The 13,852-nt window shown below is 38.7% G+C and overlaps 1 protein-coding gene and 1 non-coding gene across 5 annotated transcripts in view; one reads left to right on the top strand and one right to left on the bottom strand.

Annotated features, from left to right (window-relative positions):
• nfia (nuclear factor I/A) overlaps positions 1 to 13,852 on the top strand; it is a 775,862-nt gene that overhangs the window by 143,110 nt on the left and 618,900 nt on the right. The window lies entirely within an intron of this gene.
• LOC140737438 (U6 spliceosomal RNA) lies at positions 7,401 to 7,507 on the bottom strand. The gene has a single exon (XR_012101142.1). It is a non-coding gene; the product is annotated as a U6 spliceosomal RNA (small nuclear RNA).

Below are 13,852 nucleotides of genomic sequence, written 5' to 3'. Positions count from 1 at the left end.
TGCAATAACTAAAAACATGAAATGTTAAGTTATGTTTGGTTGGACAGCATTACCTTGCAAATGAATCAAGCAAACACCACAACTATATAACATTAGTTCACAGATAGCAGATTGAAGTTAAGCAGTTAGCAGGCTATTTCTTTTGAAACCCCTCAAGTGAAAATTTTATTCCACAGCTCTAGAACAGGTGTGTTACTTGGGGTGGTACTTGGATTTAGCCTGTGCAAAACAGCCAGTGATTCTAGACCTGAGTGTACCTGTGGTGAACTATATATACCTGTCTGGACACGCCCCCCCCCCCCCCCCGCTGACTGCTCCTGTGGCTCCTCCCACAGACCCCTGTATAAAGGCGATTGGAGGCACTGCTCCTCCCTCAGTCTCCAGGATGTTGTGTGGTGGGCTCTTGCTGCTGCCGCTGCTGACGGTGCTTTCTTCCAGCTAATAAAAGCCTATCTCAACTCACGTCTCCGAGAGTTATTGATGGTGCATCAGTACCCTATTAGAAAAATCCTGTATGTCTATGATCAGGATTGGGATATAGTTGTAAGGAACAAGTGGCATCTCTATCCAAACTCACATAAAGAGAATGGCTCCTAGATAGGGGGCTGGGTGCTGCAGGGAACAGAAAGAGTGGCCCATGGATTCCATTATGTGGAAAGGATAAAGAGAAATGACACAATTCGGAGGGGATCCGTGAAAATGCTATGCAAAATGTCCATCAGAAAGCTGAACGCTGCACATTTAACTCTTTGGCTTCATGCAGTTTTCATTTCAAAATGACACATCTTGTTTAATATTGGAATCAATCAAACCCTATGCTCTTCTAAGCAAACCATTTTTATTTAAGAAATTATTGGGCTAACACCACTAATTCATTATGACACAGTGTATAAATGCCTGTGCTATTTTAATGAGTCAAGAAAAGAAAGAAATATATCATGTACAAAAGTAATTTAGTTTAAACTTTTAAGTTTTCTCAGCATGGTATGAGTCAGTTAGTCCAGAATGGCAAAATATATTCTACCTATTTTACACATCATAGGAAATAAGAGTATTTCAAAGCATGCCCACTGACTGAGATATCCTGCAACAATACATGATGAAGGTGCTTTGGGGAAAGTGTACACATACCTTCAGGTGAATTTTTCTGCCTTGGTTTAATGTAGGCACTGTCAAGTCCGTTTAATGAGTTGGTTCTCTCTGGTGTATCATGCTTTTACTATATGAAAGTCATGATTATTTTGTTTATATCCAGAAAGGGAACAGTAATGGTCTGTGTACAAGGTGATACTTCGTCACAGATAAATCATTTGTCTTATAAATCACTCGTACTAGGAGAGGTCCATTTGAGGCATCCAGCAGGATCCAATATTTTATTGGGAAAAAAAGTCCATTTAACTTCTTCCTATTTTTTCATCTTATTTCCTCGTGTTTCTTAACCATATCATGGGAACAGAAGCCATTGTTTGCTCCTCCTGTACCTTCAAAACTACTCTCTGTGACACCAGGATATATAAAATGATTCAGGTAATCTTGTATGTTATAACTGGGAGCATAAGTTTCATCAAATTAGTGACAGTAGTTTAATTTATGAAATGTCATTATTAAATCAATAATTTCTACTTAAGCTATTCTTCTGCTGTTCAGTTCTTCTGATTGATAAAGCTTTCAGCAGACCTGACTAGTGCTAGTTTTGTGAGAAGATGGCAAGGGTATTAAGGCTGTGTCTCCATTCAAGAATGAAGTAAAGGGCAAATAAAGTCAAAGTGGATGTCAGTCCTGTATTTTAGTAGTGATAAACTTCTAATAGCATTCGACAATATTAGTGCTCAGCAAAATATAAGTTAATTAAGCAGCCAGAAGAAAGCCACATCTAGCAAAGTTAACAGTGATGACAGGATAAGAATGCATTAATATCATGAAATACAAAGGATATTGCAGACATTAATTGTCAAATGATTCCCTTTGAGGTCTCTGCAGAGACATGGGTGGAATTGAGATACAAGGATATTATAACAAATGTGGCAGCTTCTTAAAAAGTTGACTAAAGTAGAAGGGCGTCCATGAATGTTTTATTAAATTACCTAAGTCTGTGTTGGGACCACTACCCACGTAAAACAAATAATATAGCTTACAGTATTGAGACTATGTTAAAAACTGCAGACAGCAGTAGAGTTCAAGTTTGTATCGCAGTCAGAAAAATGAAAACCTAATGTCATAAACAACAAAGATGGAGAAGAAATTGGTAATCCTTCAAGGGCTGCAGGAGGATAATTTCTCGAGGCTGACAACCTCACAAAGGTTAGAAATACTACTCATGCTTCATTTACAATAAGTAATACCTACAATATATTTTAGTTTGGTTTTAAATAGAAATCTGCCAGACTCTAGTTACTTACTAGCTGAGATGTTTATCATTGAACATAATAACCCGCCTATTTAAAGGAAAGTCTACTACTAGATTGTGTATGGAAATTTTGGAATAAAATTGACCATAAAACAAATTATTAAGATTAATTTTGGTTGAATTGATTATAAGCCTTTAATTCATATGCCCAGCAATATTATTGTGGCAAAAGTCATGAATATAAAAGACAAGTTTTATGACTTTAATTATGAACTAACTAAATCATGTTTTCTGTAATTGAATAGTGCATTGTATTTCAATTTATTAATGTAAACATGCATAATAAATATAAAATGGCTTAGATTTAATCTTTAATGATGTGTGATAAATACAACATTTTTACTAACCTTGTGTTCCTTTCATACCTTCACTTGTGATAGTCTTTTAACTGAGAACTATGTATAATTTATTTGGTGTTCTCAGCAGCCATATCATTGCAATGGCACAGTGTCAAAAGCAAGGGCTCGGTAATGTTATAGCCAGGGGGAATGATGGGTAATTTAACAAAACCAAGTCAATGTGCCCTGAAACAACTACCAACTTCTATGAAAAAGCTTTCTCCTAGATTCTCAGCTTTCTCATTTTGTGTTAAAACAGTGGATTAAGATGTTAAGGCAGAAGTTCAACACTTTCTTTTGGTGTCTATAAACAAACACTTTGAATGATAAGTCTTTTGTGAAAGTGAAAGAAGCATTCCTGGGGAAGAATCCAAAGACAGTGACTCTCTCCAGGGATCACAGATTCAAGCAATAAATATTCAGAATATCCATTGACACTTAACTGCAGTCACCAAAGGAACATGGAAAAACTAGGATTCTTCTACTCCCAGCAATATTGGCAAGAGGTAAGAGGAATTAAATAATCACTTGGTTCATCCAAGATCATCTTAATTTGCCTCTGTTCCATTTTGACTCTATTCTCCAGAACAAGACAGAGGCTGATTGTTGTAGTTTAGTTGCAACGAAACCCAGATATCAGCTTGTCTAATAAAAATGTAATTGAGAATTAAATTAAAGGAAGAGGCATTATTATCACTTTTAAATACAGGAGCATATTATACTGTAAAAACTTTAAAAATATATACCATGGAGAAGATTCATGTGGAAAGCTGCCTCATCCAGACAGTTGAAGTGTGAGATCAGGTGGTGTTTCTTTTATTCTTTGTGAAGAGTTAGAAATAATGTAACACTTACCCCAAAAATAAGTCTAAAATAATTTACTCCATTTTAAGTTTCCAACCAGAAGAACGGACAGATTTAAAAGGGACTAGTCTAGCCACTTAAGACACATCGTTGTCTCGGAATTTCTAGTAAATATCATAATATTCCTATCAAAGTATCTGTTTGTCTCGATCTGATTTCTAATTTGCTGTGTGTTGAAAAGTGTCCATGCATTCAGTCTGTTCCAGAAATTGGCCTCCTATTGTATTTCCCTTGTTTATAGGTTGCATTGAAACTTAGGAAGATGCATTTAAAATACATATTGTGTTATTTAAATAAGGAGTCCACATCTGAGCTTTACATGGTCCACCACTTGAAGCTGGACATTTATTCTGAAATTAATCTGCCTTGACAATTGCCTGTGACAACTCTATCCAGCATGAATCCTTCGGTGTTTACCTTTGAAGGGTTCACTCATACCATTCAGATTGGTTGCTAGTTTATCCTCGGAAGCTGCAATAAACTGTCTTGTATTGTTTTCTGCTTCTGTGACTGTACTGTTTCTGCTGGTGTGGGACAGTATGAGGGACCAGTGCTTATCAGCAATGCAGCAGCAAGAAGTGTAAGACAAACAGTAATCTGAAGAGTAGGAGAAGGTGAAACCAGGACCACCAGTCAGCCAAACTACTTGAGGTCATAGGATAGGAAATAACTCAAGCAAAAAAGTTTCACATGAGGCATCCCCATCATTACATCAATGACCCGTTGCTTAGTGCCTTTGAAACTTTCTAAGTCGCTTCAGTGGATGTCATCCTAATCTTTGTCTTGATTGTATCAATTAAGCAGAAGAAAGAGAGGAGATTGCAGGGATATAAGAGGAGAGAGAAGTGGGAGAAGGAAAATAGGATGGAGAGAGGGATGTATTTGGGTCATTGACCTGTAAAGCTGTGATTTATAGATAAGGCCAGCATTATTTATTTAAAAAGCCTCAGTGAATTTATGAATGTTGCTGTCAGGCAACGAAAGCGATAGCAAAGAGTTTTTCTAGTATCATTCCTTCAATCTCCAGCTGGTATTTGTTTACCACCAACATTCCCTTTAACTTTTTTTACTAAGACCATAAGACATAGGAGCAGAATTAGGCCATTCAGCCCATCAAGTCTACTCTGCCATTCCATCATGGCTGATTCCAGATCCCACTCAACCCCATACACCTGCCCTCTTGCCATATCCTTTGATGCCCTGACCAATCAGGAAACAATCAACTTCCTTTTGCTTGTTTTTTCTTTCCACTCTTTTCTATAAGTGTATACCCCAGATAAATACTTTGTGGAGATTTTGTGATATATATGATTATATGATATATATGTACAATGTCTGAAATACATCTTATGGAAATGTTTGTTTGATGAACTTCAATAAAAAAATAAATTACAGAAAATGTATACACATGGACTTGGCCTCAGCTGCAGCCTGTGGCAGAGCATTCTACAGATTTACTACTCTGAGGTTAAAAGAATTCCTCCTTACCTCTGTTCTAAACAGTCGCCCCACCATTTTGAGGCTCTAGTTCTGGATACCCCCACCAGGGGAAATATCCTCTCCACATCCACCCTATCTAGTCCTTTCAACATTCGGTAGGTTTCAATGAGATCCCCCTGCATTCTTCTAAATTCCAGTGAGTACAGGCAGGCCCAAAACTGCCAAGCGCTCCTCATCTTAACCCCTTCATTCCCAGAACCAACCTTGCGGAGCAACACATATGTTTACATGAACCAACCATTGCGCTGAACAGGAAATTTTTACACAGCCTGAAGACTACATGCCACTTTAAATGTTTCTTTTTGTAATATGAATACTATGAATCTTTAGAATAAAAGCTGAAAAATCACATTTTTTGATTTCATTTATTAATAGATGGGTATAATGAAATACTGTACAATAAAGAAAATCTTTCATGCTTTGTAAACTGTTTCTATCTGCTTCCAATACCAGCAGCGTGACAACAAAGGCTATGTGTGCAGGAGCATTTCAGTAATTGCGTGGCCACGCTCCCGGGCAGCTTAGAGGGAACAGTGATCACCACTAAAGAACTATCTGTGTCTATGTTTTTTTTTGACAGTTTATATCCCGTCCTTTCCTCTGCATGAATGCCATAAAGTTTTGGGTAGGGCAAAGAAGATCCTAACTTGTGACAACCCTCTGCAATTCTACATGCATGAGTAGCATAGGTACTCTAACAGAATTATCATTACAGAATTGTTATGGCACCGATGGAAGCTGTTCGTCCAATTGAGTCTAGCTATGTCCTAGCGTAGAGATCTTGTTCATCCCAGTAGGGTGTTCTTTCCTGATAGCCTGCAAATGAATCTTACACTGGTGCCAAACGAATTCCCTTATAAGGCACTAATTGATTCTATTTCCACCAATCCAACAGGCACAGAATTCCAAGATATAGCTGTGTGTTGCACAAGATAATTTTTCCTCACATCCTCTTAATACTTTTTGCCAGAATTTATGATCATCTCCCACAATTTACTAACAGAAACAGCATTGTTCTGTCATTTCAGTCTGAATCAATTCTAGCTGTTCTATTTTCAATGTTTGTTTCTCCAAGGAGAACAACACAAACCTCTGCAGCTGAACCTTGGAGCTGAAGCCATTCTAGTGCAGCTCAAGCACCTTTGTAACCATAGGCGACCACAAAACTCCAATTGTAGCCGCCGATGCTATTTATTTTATGAAGGTTCAACAGTACTTCCATGCTAATGTATTGTATGCCTCTATTTATGAATCACAGGATGCAATCTGGTTTACCAATTGCACTCTCAATATGTTCTGGCACTTTTACAAGAGTATTGCTGGGATGATGTAACATGTTAGGTGCTAAGGATGATGCAACTGTTGAGGGTGCTGGGGATGTTGAAATGTGTGCTGGGGAATGATAATGTGATGGTGCTGAGGAGGATGTTGTGGTGAATGATGATGCTGGGGGGACATGTTGACGTGTGTGATGGTGCCAGAGAGTGATAGCATGATTTTGCTGGGGGGTAGGGGACTGCAGTATGTGATGCTGCTGAAGATACTGGATGTTCTGATGCAAATGCAACATTGTGAAAGAGGTCCTGAAATACATAGAGTCATACAGCACAGAAACGGGCCCTTTGGCCTATCTAGTCGGAGCTGAGCCATTTAAACTGCCTATATAACATTAGTGTATCCCAGAATGTTATGGGATATAGGGAAGGAAATTTATGGGAATTTATAGACTGATAGAGATATTGTAACTTCGTTAACCACCACTGAAATACCAGAAGACTGAAAGACAGTTCATATTTTGCCTTTCTTGAAGAAATATAGCAGGGATAAGGCAGGGAACTATAGGCAATCACTGTGTTATATAGAGGTTCTGTTTTTTATGTACCTCTATTAGTTGTTTTGTCTGTAAGTAAGAAAATATACAAAATCACTTGATTTGGTAAACGTATCTTCATAGAATTGTAATAAAGGGTGTCAAATCACTCAAGATGGATATGAAAGAATAATTACAGATGTGGAGAGAGAGAATACTATTTCTGACAAGAGTAGGAACGAGCCTACATAATAGTTTTGAATTTTATAATATAGTGGGGAGCTCATTGGTATTTACAGGCTTCCATGGGTTGGGTGTTTGTAACCAGAAGATGGCCTGTGCTGATTGGTGAGTTTTATATCAGTGCTGGGAAAGTTAATGGAATAGATTCTGAGATGTAGGATTTATTAGAACAAGACAAAGGCAGATTGGGATAGTCGGCATAGCTTTGTACTTGGGAGATAGTTCTTTTTTTTTTTTTTAATTAATGGAACGCTTCACGAATTTGCGTGTCATCCTTGCGCAGGGGCCATGCTAATCTTCTCTGTATCGTTCCAATTTTAGTATATGTGCTGCCGAAGCGAGCACGGGAGATAGTTCTTGAAGAGGAGGCCAAAAGGACTGATGAAGGCATAGGCATTAGCAAGGTTTTGCACAGTCAGCTAGTCCAGAAGGTCAGGATACAGGCGGGTTGTTGGAGGGGGGAATGGGTAGTGAAGGGGGTATGTTATCTTGGTATCCAAAGTGAGCTAGCCAATTAGACACAAAACCAGCTTGGCGATAGGAGGCAAAGGAGGGAGTAGTGGATGCTCTATTATCAGTTTGGTGGCCTGTGAACGATAGTGTACCACAGGGATTGATGCTGTATCCTCTGTTGTTTGTGATATATATTAATGATTTGAATGAGAATATAGTTAGTTTGGAGATTACACCAAAAGTAGTGGTACAGTGGACAGTGAAGAAGGTTATCAAAGGTTACAGTAAGATATTAATCAATTGGGGAAGTGGACAAAGGAATAGCAGATGGAATTTAACACAGACAAATGTGAAGTGACACATTTTGGGGAGTTAAACTAGGGCAGGCATACACAGTGAATGGCAGAGCCCTAGTAATGTTGAAAAGAGAAAGACATTGGGGTGCAAATTCATATTTCCCTGAAAGTGGAAGCACAGGTAGACAAGATGGTGATGAAGGCATATTGTTTGCTTACCTTCAATGGCCAAAGAGTTGTGGTGTCATGTTACAGTTATACGGTTGGTTAGGCTGTACCTCAAAGTTCAAAGTAAATTTATTATCAAAGTACGTATATGTCACCATATGCAGCCCTGAGATTCATTTTCTTGCAGGCATACTCAGTAAATCCAAGAAACACAACAGGATCAGTGAATGACCATACCCAACCGGATGGACAAACAATCAATGTGCAAAAGACAAGAAACTGTACAAACACAAAAGAGAAAATAAGAAGAAGAAGAAGAAGAAGAAATAAGCAATAAATATTGAGAACATGAGCTGAAGACTCCAAATTAAGTCTAGAGGTTTTGGGAACAGTTCTGTGATGAGGCGAATTAAATTGAGTGAAGATCCCCTCTCTGGTTCCAGAGCCTAATGGTTGATGGGTAGTTACTGCTCCTGAACCTGGTGGTGTGTGTCCTGAAGCTCCTGTACCCCCTTCCTGATGGCAGCTGCGAGAACAAAGCATGGTCTGGGTGGTGGAGGTCCTTGATAATGGATGCTGCTTCCCTGCAACAGAGCTCCATGTAGATCTGCTCCATGGTGCAGAGGGCACAATTCATGAAGGACAGGGCCATATCCACCACTTTTGTAGGAATTTCCATTCAAGGAAATTTGGCATATTCTGTGCCACACTAGTAAAAAGATGTGATTAAGCTAGATAGAGTGCAGAAAAGATCATAAGGATATTGACTGGATTGGACAACTTGAGTTATGAGAAATGGTAAAGTGAATTGTTTTCCCAAGAGCAAAGGAGGCTGAGAGGTGACTTGACAGAGCCATATACAATATACATAGGTTCCCAGAGTCAGTTTTCCATGGCTGAGCTGCCTAAAACTAGAGGGTATAGACTTAAGGTGAGAGAAGGAGGCTTAAAGGGATTCTGAGGGGTAAACCTTTCCCAAGTAGGGTAGTTGGTCTGTGTAACGAGCTGCCGGAGGCAGTGGAGGAGGTAGGAGCAGCAGCAACATTTAAGACCTATCTTGACCAGGTATACAAGACATGGAGGGGTTTGGAATTAATGCTGGGAGGTGAAATCGGTATAGGTTGGCATGATGGTGGGCAGTGACACAGTGAGCCAAAAGGTCCTGTTTCTCTGTTATATGGCTCTCTGGCTATTTGTGATGGTGGTTGGGATGATTGAACATGTGAGATACAGAGGGGTGATGTACAGATGATGCTGCTGGGTTATGATGGAGTATGTGGTGGAGTGTGATGTTGTGCCTCAGAAAGATGATCCAACACTGAGGACTATTATACCAGATTGAATGGCTATTGAGAAACTCCTAGATAATGGATTAAAACAAGATTTAATTCGACCTTGGGAGACTAAATAATTCAGGAGACATATATCACAATATAGTTTGAAGCAGGCATACCCACTTAATCTGTGCTTTGTTATTGCTTAATGAAGGCATATTTGTCAGAAGACAGATTAATTTAGGGGTCCAGCCTTTAAGTTCCTGGAGTGGCTCACTTGGGTCATCTCTATAGAGAATCGTAAGCCTAGCTTGTCCTTACCCAGGCTGGCTACATCACAATAACTGTACCAGAAATAGATGGCAAGAAATCATGGGAAGTTGCTAAAGAGGAGAGAGATGATGTACACAGCTTGTGCTGGTGGTTCGTGTGGTCAGAGGGTGCTGACGCTATAATATAACCAAGTTGAGCAGGTGTTGAGTGGAATGTGAGAATTTGGAATGCATGGAATGATTAGGGCTCCTACCTAGTTTTATTCCGCTTGCGCTTGTGCAAATCGTCATTCCACCATGACAGAACTCGTTAACTCGACTCAGTCAGCAAATCACCAGACCACTCTCATCTAAACAATTGGAGACAATTCCATTGTTACCAATAACACTAATAGATAGTGTCTTCTTCCAAAAGTGAAACAAAAATTTTAAACTGCAGCTCTTTGCAGTACATCCTTTCCTAATTTTTATTTTTGAATCATCTATGTTTAGAACAAGATAAACAATAAATTGCAATGACCTAATCTATGAGAAGGCACTGATTTGTTGAAATTTTGTTAACATTTCATCCCGTCATGGGTACAAATACATAATTATTATTTCTTTATTGGCACAAAACTATCAACCGCTCTGTGAAATATTGATTTTCCCTCAAAGAAAATTTATCCAGCTTTAGATTGTTGAGAGCTTCAGTCAACCATTGATGATATAGTTCCTTTAAAATGGATATCCCGATGGCTGGGCAGTAAATTCACTTTGGTGCACAGCGTAGAATAGAAAGTCTGGAACATCAGTGTGGAGCTGAATGTTTCCATCCAGAGCAGCAGTCACAATGTCACATCAGATCTCAGCATCCCTCCTGCCATCCCGGGGAGGGAAAAATGCATCTAAGTTTGTGTTCTGTTCACAGTCTAGTGACCCTCTGCTAGGAAGTGAATGCTTTTAAGCATTGGCTAAACACAGGATTGGGCTCAGCTGTGATATCTGCCGCTGAATAGATTGCCAGCATTGACTGTTTAGGCTCACAAATGAAGAATGGTCACCTGGGCAAAATAATGGAGAGATGCCAGTGCCTTTTGGAATTGTACCCAGTAATGAATCACTGCCTTCAGGGTAGAAGAGAAATTCGGATTATAAAAAAAATCATCAAATGAATGAAAAATTGTAAAATTAAAAACCCCTGCTTTTTAATGTGGCTCGAGAATGTGTATATTATTCTTTCTAAAAAAAAATCCTCCCTACCCTGACTCATTGAGGAATACTAACACAGCTGCTTAAAATAAATAGCTAATGGTACTTCTATTCCAAATAAAATAAAAATAGTAAAATTGTGATGGTGTAAGGAGAACAAAATAATAAAATAGTGGTTCAGAGATGTTACATATCTATAGTAAGATTTGATTTGGATTTTGCATTATGTCATAAATAAATCTCCTTTATACAGACGGTTTACTCAGTATCAAGAGAACTAAAAAAAAAATTTAATTTACAGTAATTTTGATATTTAGACTTTTATTTCTATAAGACCCACAGAAAAAGAAGTTGAGGATTTAACAGGATTTTTTTCCTCTGTTCTGTTGAATGTAATTAGATCCTGCAGGACATTCCAAGCCCCTAGAGAACTTTTAGTAAGGAACGTTAATCCTCTAACTCAACCATTTCTACTTGCCAAAGGAAAAGGGATAATGGAGTCATTTGGTTAAACTTTCTGCATACAGAGTTCTGCTTTCAGATGGCAATGAGACAAAAAATAAATACAGGAACAGCAGTTGTAGTGTGAAATCTGTTTATGTGGAACAGATGGAAGAGAATAAGGAAATGCAGAAATGTGAGAAACGCTTGGAGCGATCTCCACATGAGGGCTACAGTGAGATACAGAGTCAGAACAAATCCTGGAAAATAAATCTGAGAGCTGACAGTGGCAGGGCAGTAAATCAAAACAGGAATAAAAACTGAAGAGCATTTTTCTCAGTAGGAGAGGAGGACTGCAGTTTTCAGTTATTTCAGAATAAAGTACAACTGAAGGGCAGCTAAAACAAGACACCTATCATTCACCTCAAATATCTACAAATCTTACTTATGTGTCAAATACATATAGAGACTCATAAATAAATCCATGTAAGAAAAACATACAGGACATACACAACATACAAGGATATATCTACAATTTGCAACAGAATCAAACTCATACCAGTTACACATTATTCACATATAATGCAAATAAAAATGCACTGCACACAGTGGTATACATTTTAATGCATGCACCATTTTCACTTGCTCATGCACACAATACTCAAACTTGTATTGACAAATCACATATGGGCACATCTTTTAAGTGTAAGCCCACTACATTGTAGCAAGATAAACATACTCATATTTTATGCATGTCTTACAAAAGTTAAAGTCATATGTCCACACTAGTTCTGCAAAATGGTTGTGAGGATAAGTAGGGGGAAAAAAAGTCCAATAATTGGGAGTATTGTCAGCATGTCAAAGAAAAATGGCTTCTTTCTCTTGTAATAATGTTCTCACTTACCCATTCTCTGGGACGGTCTCACTGTGCTTGGAAATGCGTGTATTCTGGAATTGCCTGCTCAGAGAACCACAGGAGTAGTACTGAATGGCTCTTCCTTTGATTTTCCCAGGGAAAATGTGTTTTCTTTTTATTAAATAGCTTCCCACAGGAACATGGCTGACATCAGGAGCTGAAGGTACGATCATATTCAATTTCCGCTGGCAACATTACTGAAAACCTCTTTCTGCCATCGGTACTGAGTTCTATTCCAATCATTCTAATCTGGGAAGTGTATGGTGTTATACAGTATATTAATGGTAATGTCTCCTATTCATCATGTTAACTATTTGGTATGAAAACATGTGAAGATCACACCATGCAGGATCCAGAGATGAAGAGCACTTTTCCATTGATATGCTGACAGAGGGACCTTATTATAATCAATTGCTGGCCAGGTGTGTATGGAAACTTAAGGCCCATTTTGATCAAATTTGGGGAAAGAGGTGTCAGTGAGCAGCAATGCTACTATGACCACATCTGGGTTGTTGAGAGCTGATGAAGTGTTAAAGAGAATAGCTAAAACGCAGTGCTAGGCATTGAAGCAATCAGAGTTGATTGGGAAGAATCAAAGCAGAGGAATCAATAGTTGCATACTATGTGATTAGTTTTCATTCCTGAAATGGGTTAGATGATTGTACAATGGCAGGATTGGGTCAGCCTCCTGAAGTCAGCAAAAATGTTCCAAACTGTTCAGCTGAACCTATTGCATATCATTATAGAATCTCTTGGGATTTTCCTTAAAAATACAAAAGAAAAAAAAAGAAATTGGAAACAAATATAGGTATATTAAATGTAGAAGAACATCTCGGGAGAGAGTAGGTCCTCTCAGAAATCAGCAGGGCCATCTATGACTTGAGCTGCAGGAGGGGGATGGGGTTTGAAATGAATATTTCTACTTGAAAACCATGGAAAGTTAGTTAGGTGGATTCAAAGTTGGCTTAGAGGTGAGAAGCAGAGGGTGGTGGATGAAGGCTGTTTCTTGGAATGAAGGCCAGTGACTAGGGGTGTGCCACTGAAGCTGGTGCTGGAACCCCTGTTAGTCGTTATTTATATACCGTAAATGATTTGGATGGGAATGCGCAAGGCGTGATCAGTGAGTTTGTGAGTGACTCGCAAATAGGAGATGGTGTCGATAGTCTATGGTAGATTATAAAGGGATCTTGATCAGTTTGGGAAGTGGGCTGGGAAGTGGCAAATGAAGTTCAACACAGGTAAGTGTGAGGTGCTATACTTTTGGAAGGTTATAGCTTGTTGAAAGCAGTGTCATTGGTAGATGGTGGTGAGAAAGGTGTTTAGCATGCTGTCTTTCATCAGTTGGAGCATTGAATATTGGATTTAGGACATTCCTGTATGTTGCAGTTGTTTAAGTCTTCAGTGAGGCCTTACTTAGAGTGCTGCGTACAGTTTTAGTCACTCTGTTATAGAAAATATGTAGATAAACTAAAGAGTGCAGTAAGGATTTTCAAGGATGTTGTCATGCTTAGAAAGCCCAAGTTATAGGAAAAGGTTGGCCAGACTAGTTCTTTATTCCTTGGAACACAGGAGAATGTTTAAAGTTATGAGGTACATATGGATGACAACAATCTTTTCCGCAGGGTAGGTGGGTCAAAAGCTGGGAGGCATAGAATTAGGGTGAGAGGGAAAGGCATACA

The sequence above is a fragment of the Hemitrygon akajei genome, chromosome 12, assembly GCF_048418815.1.
Source record: "Hemitrygon akajei chromosome 12, sHemAka1.3, whole genome shotgun sequence".
Taxonomy (NCBI): domain Eukaryota; kingdom Metazoa; phylum Chordata; class Chondrichthyes; order Myliobatiformes; family Dasyatidae; genus Hemitrygon; species Hemitrygon akajei.
The sequence above is the reverse complement of the archived record's forward strand: the minus strand, read 5'-3'. Positions and strand labels throughout refer to the sequence as shown.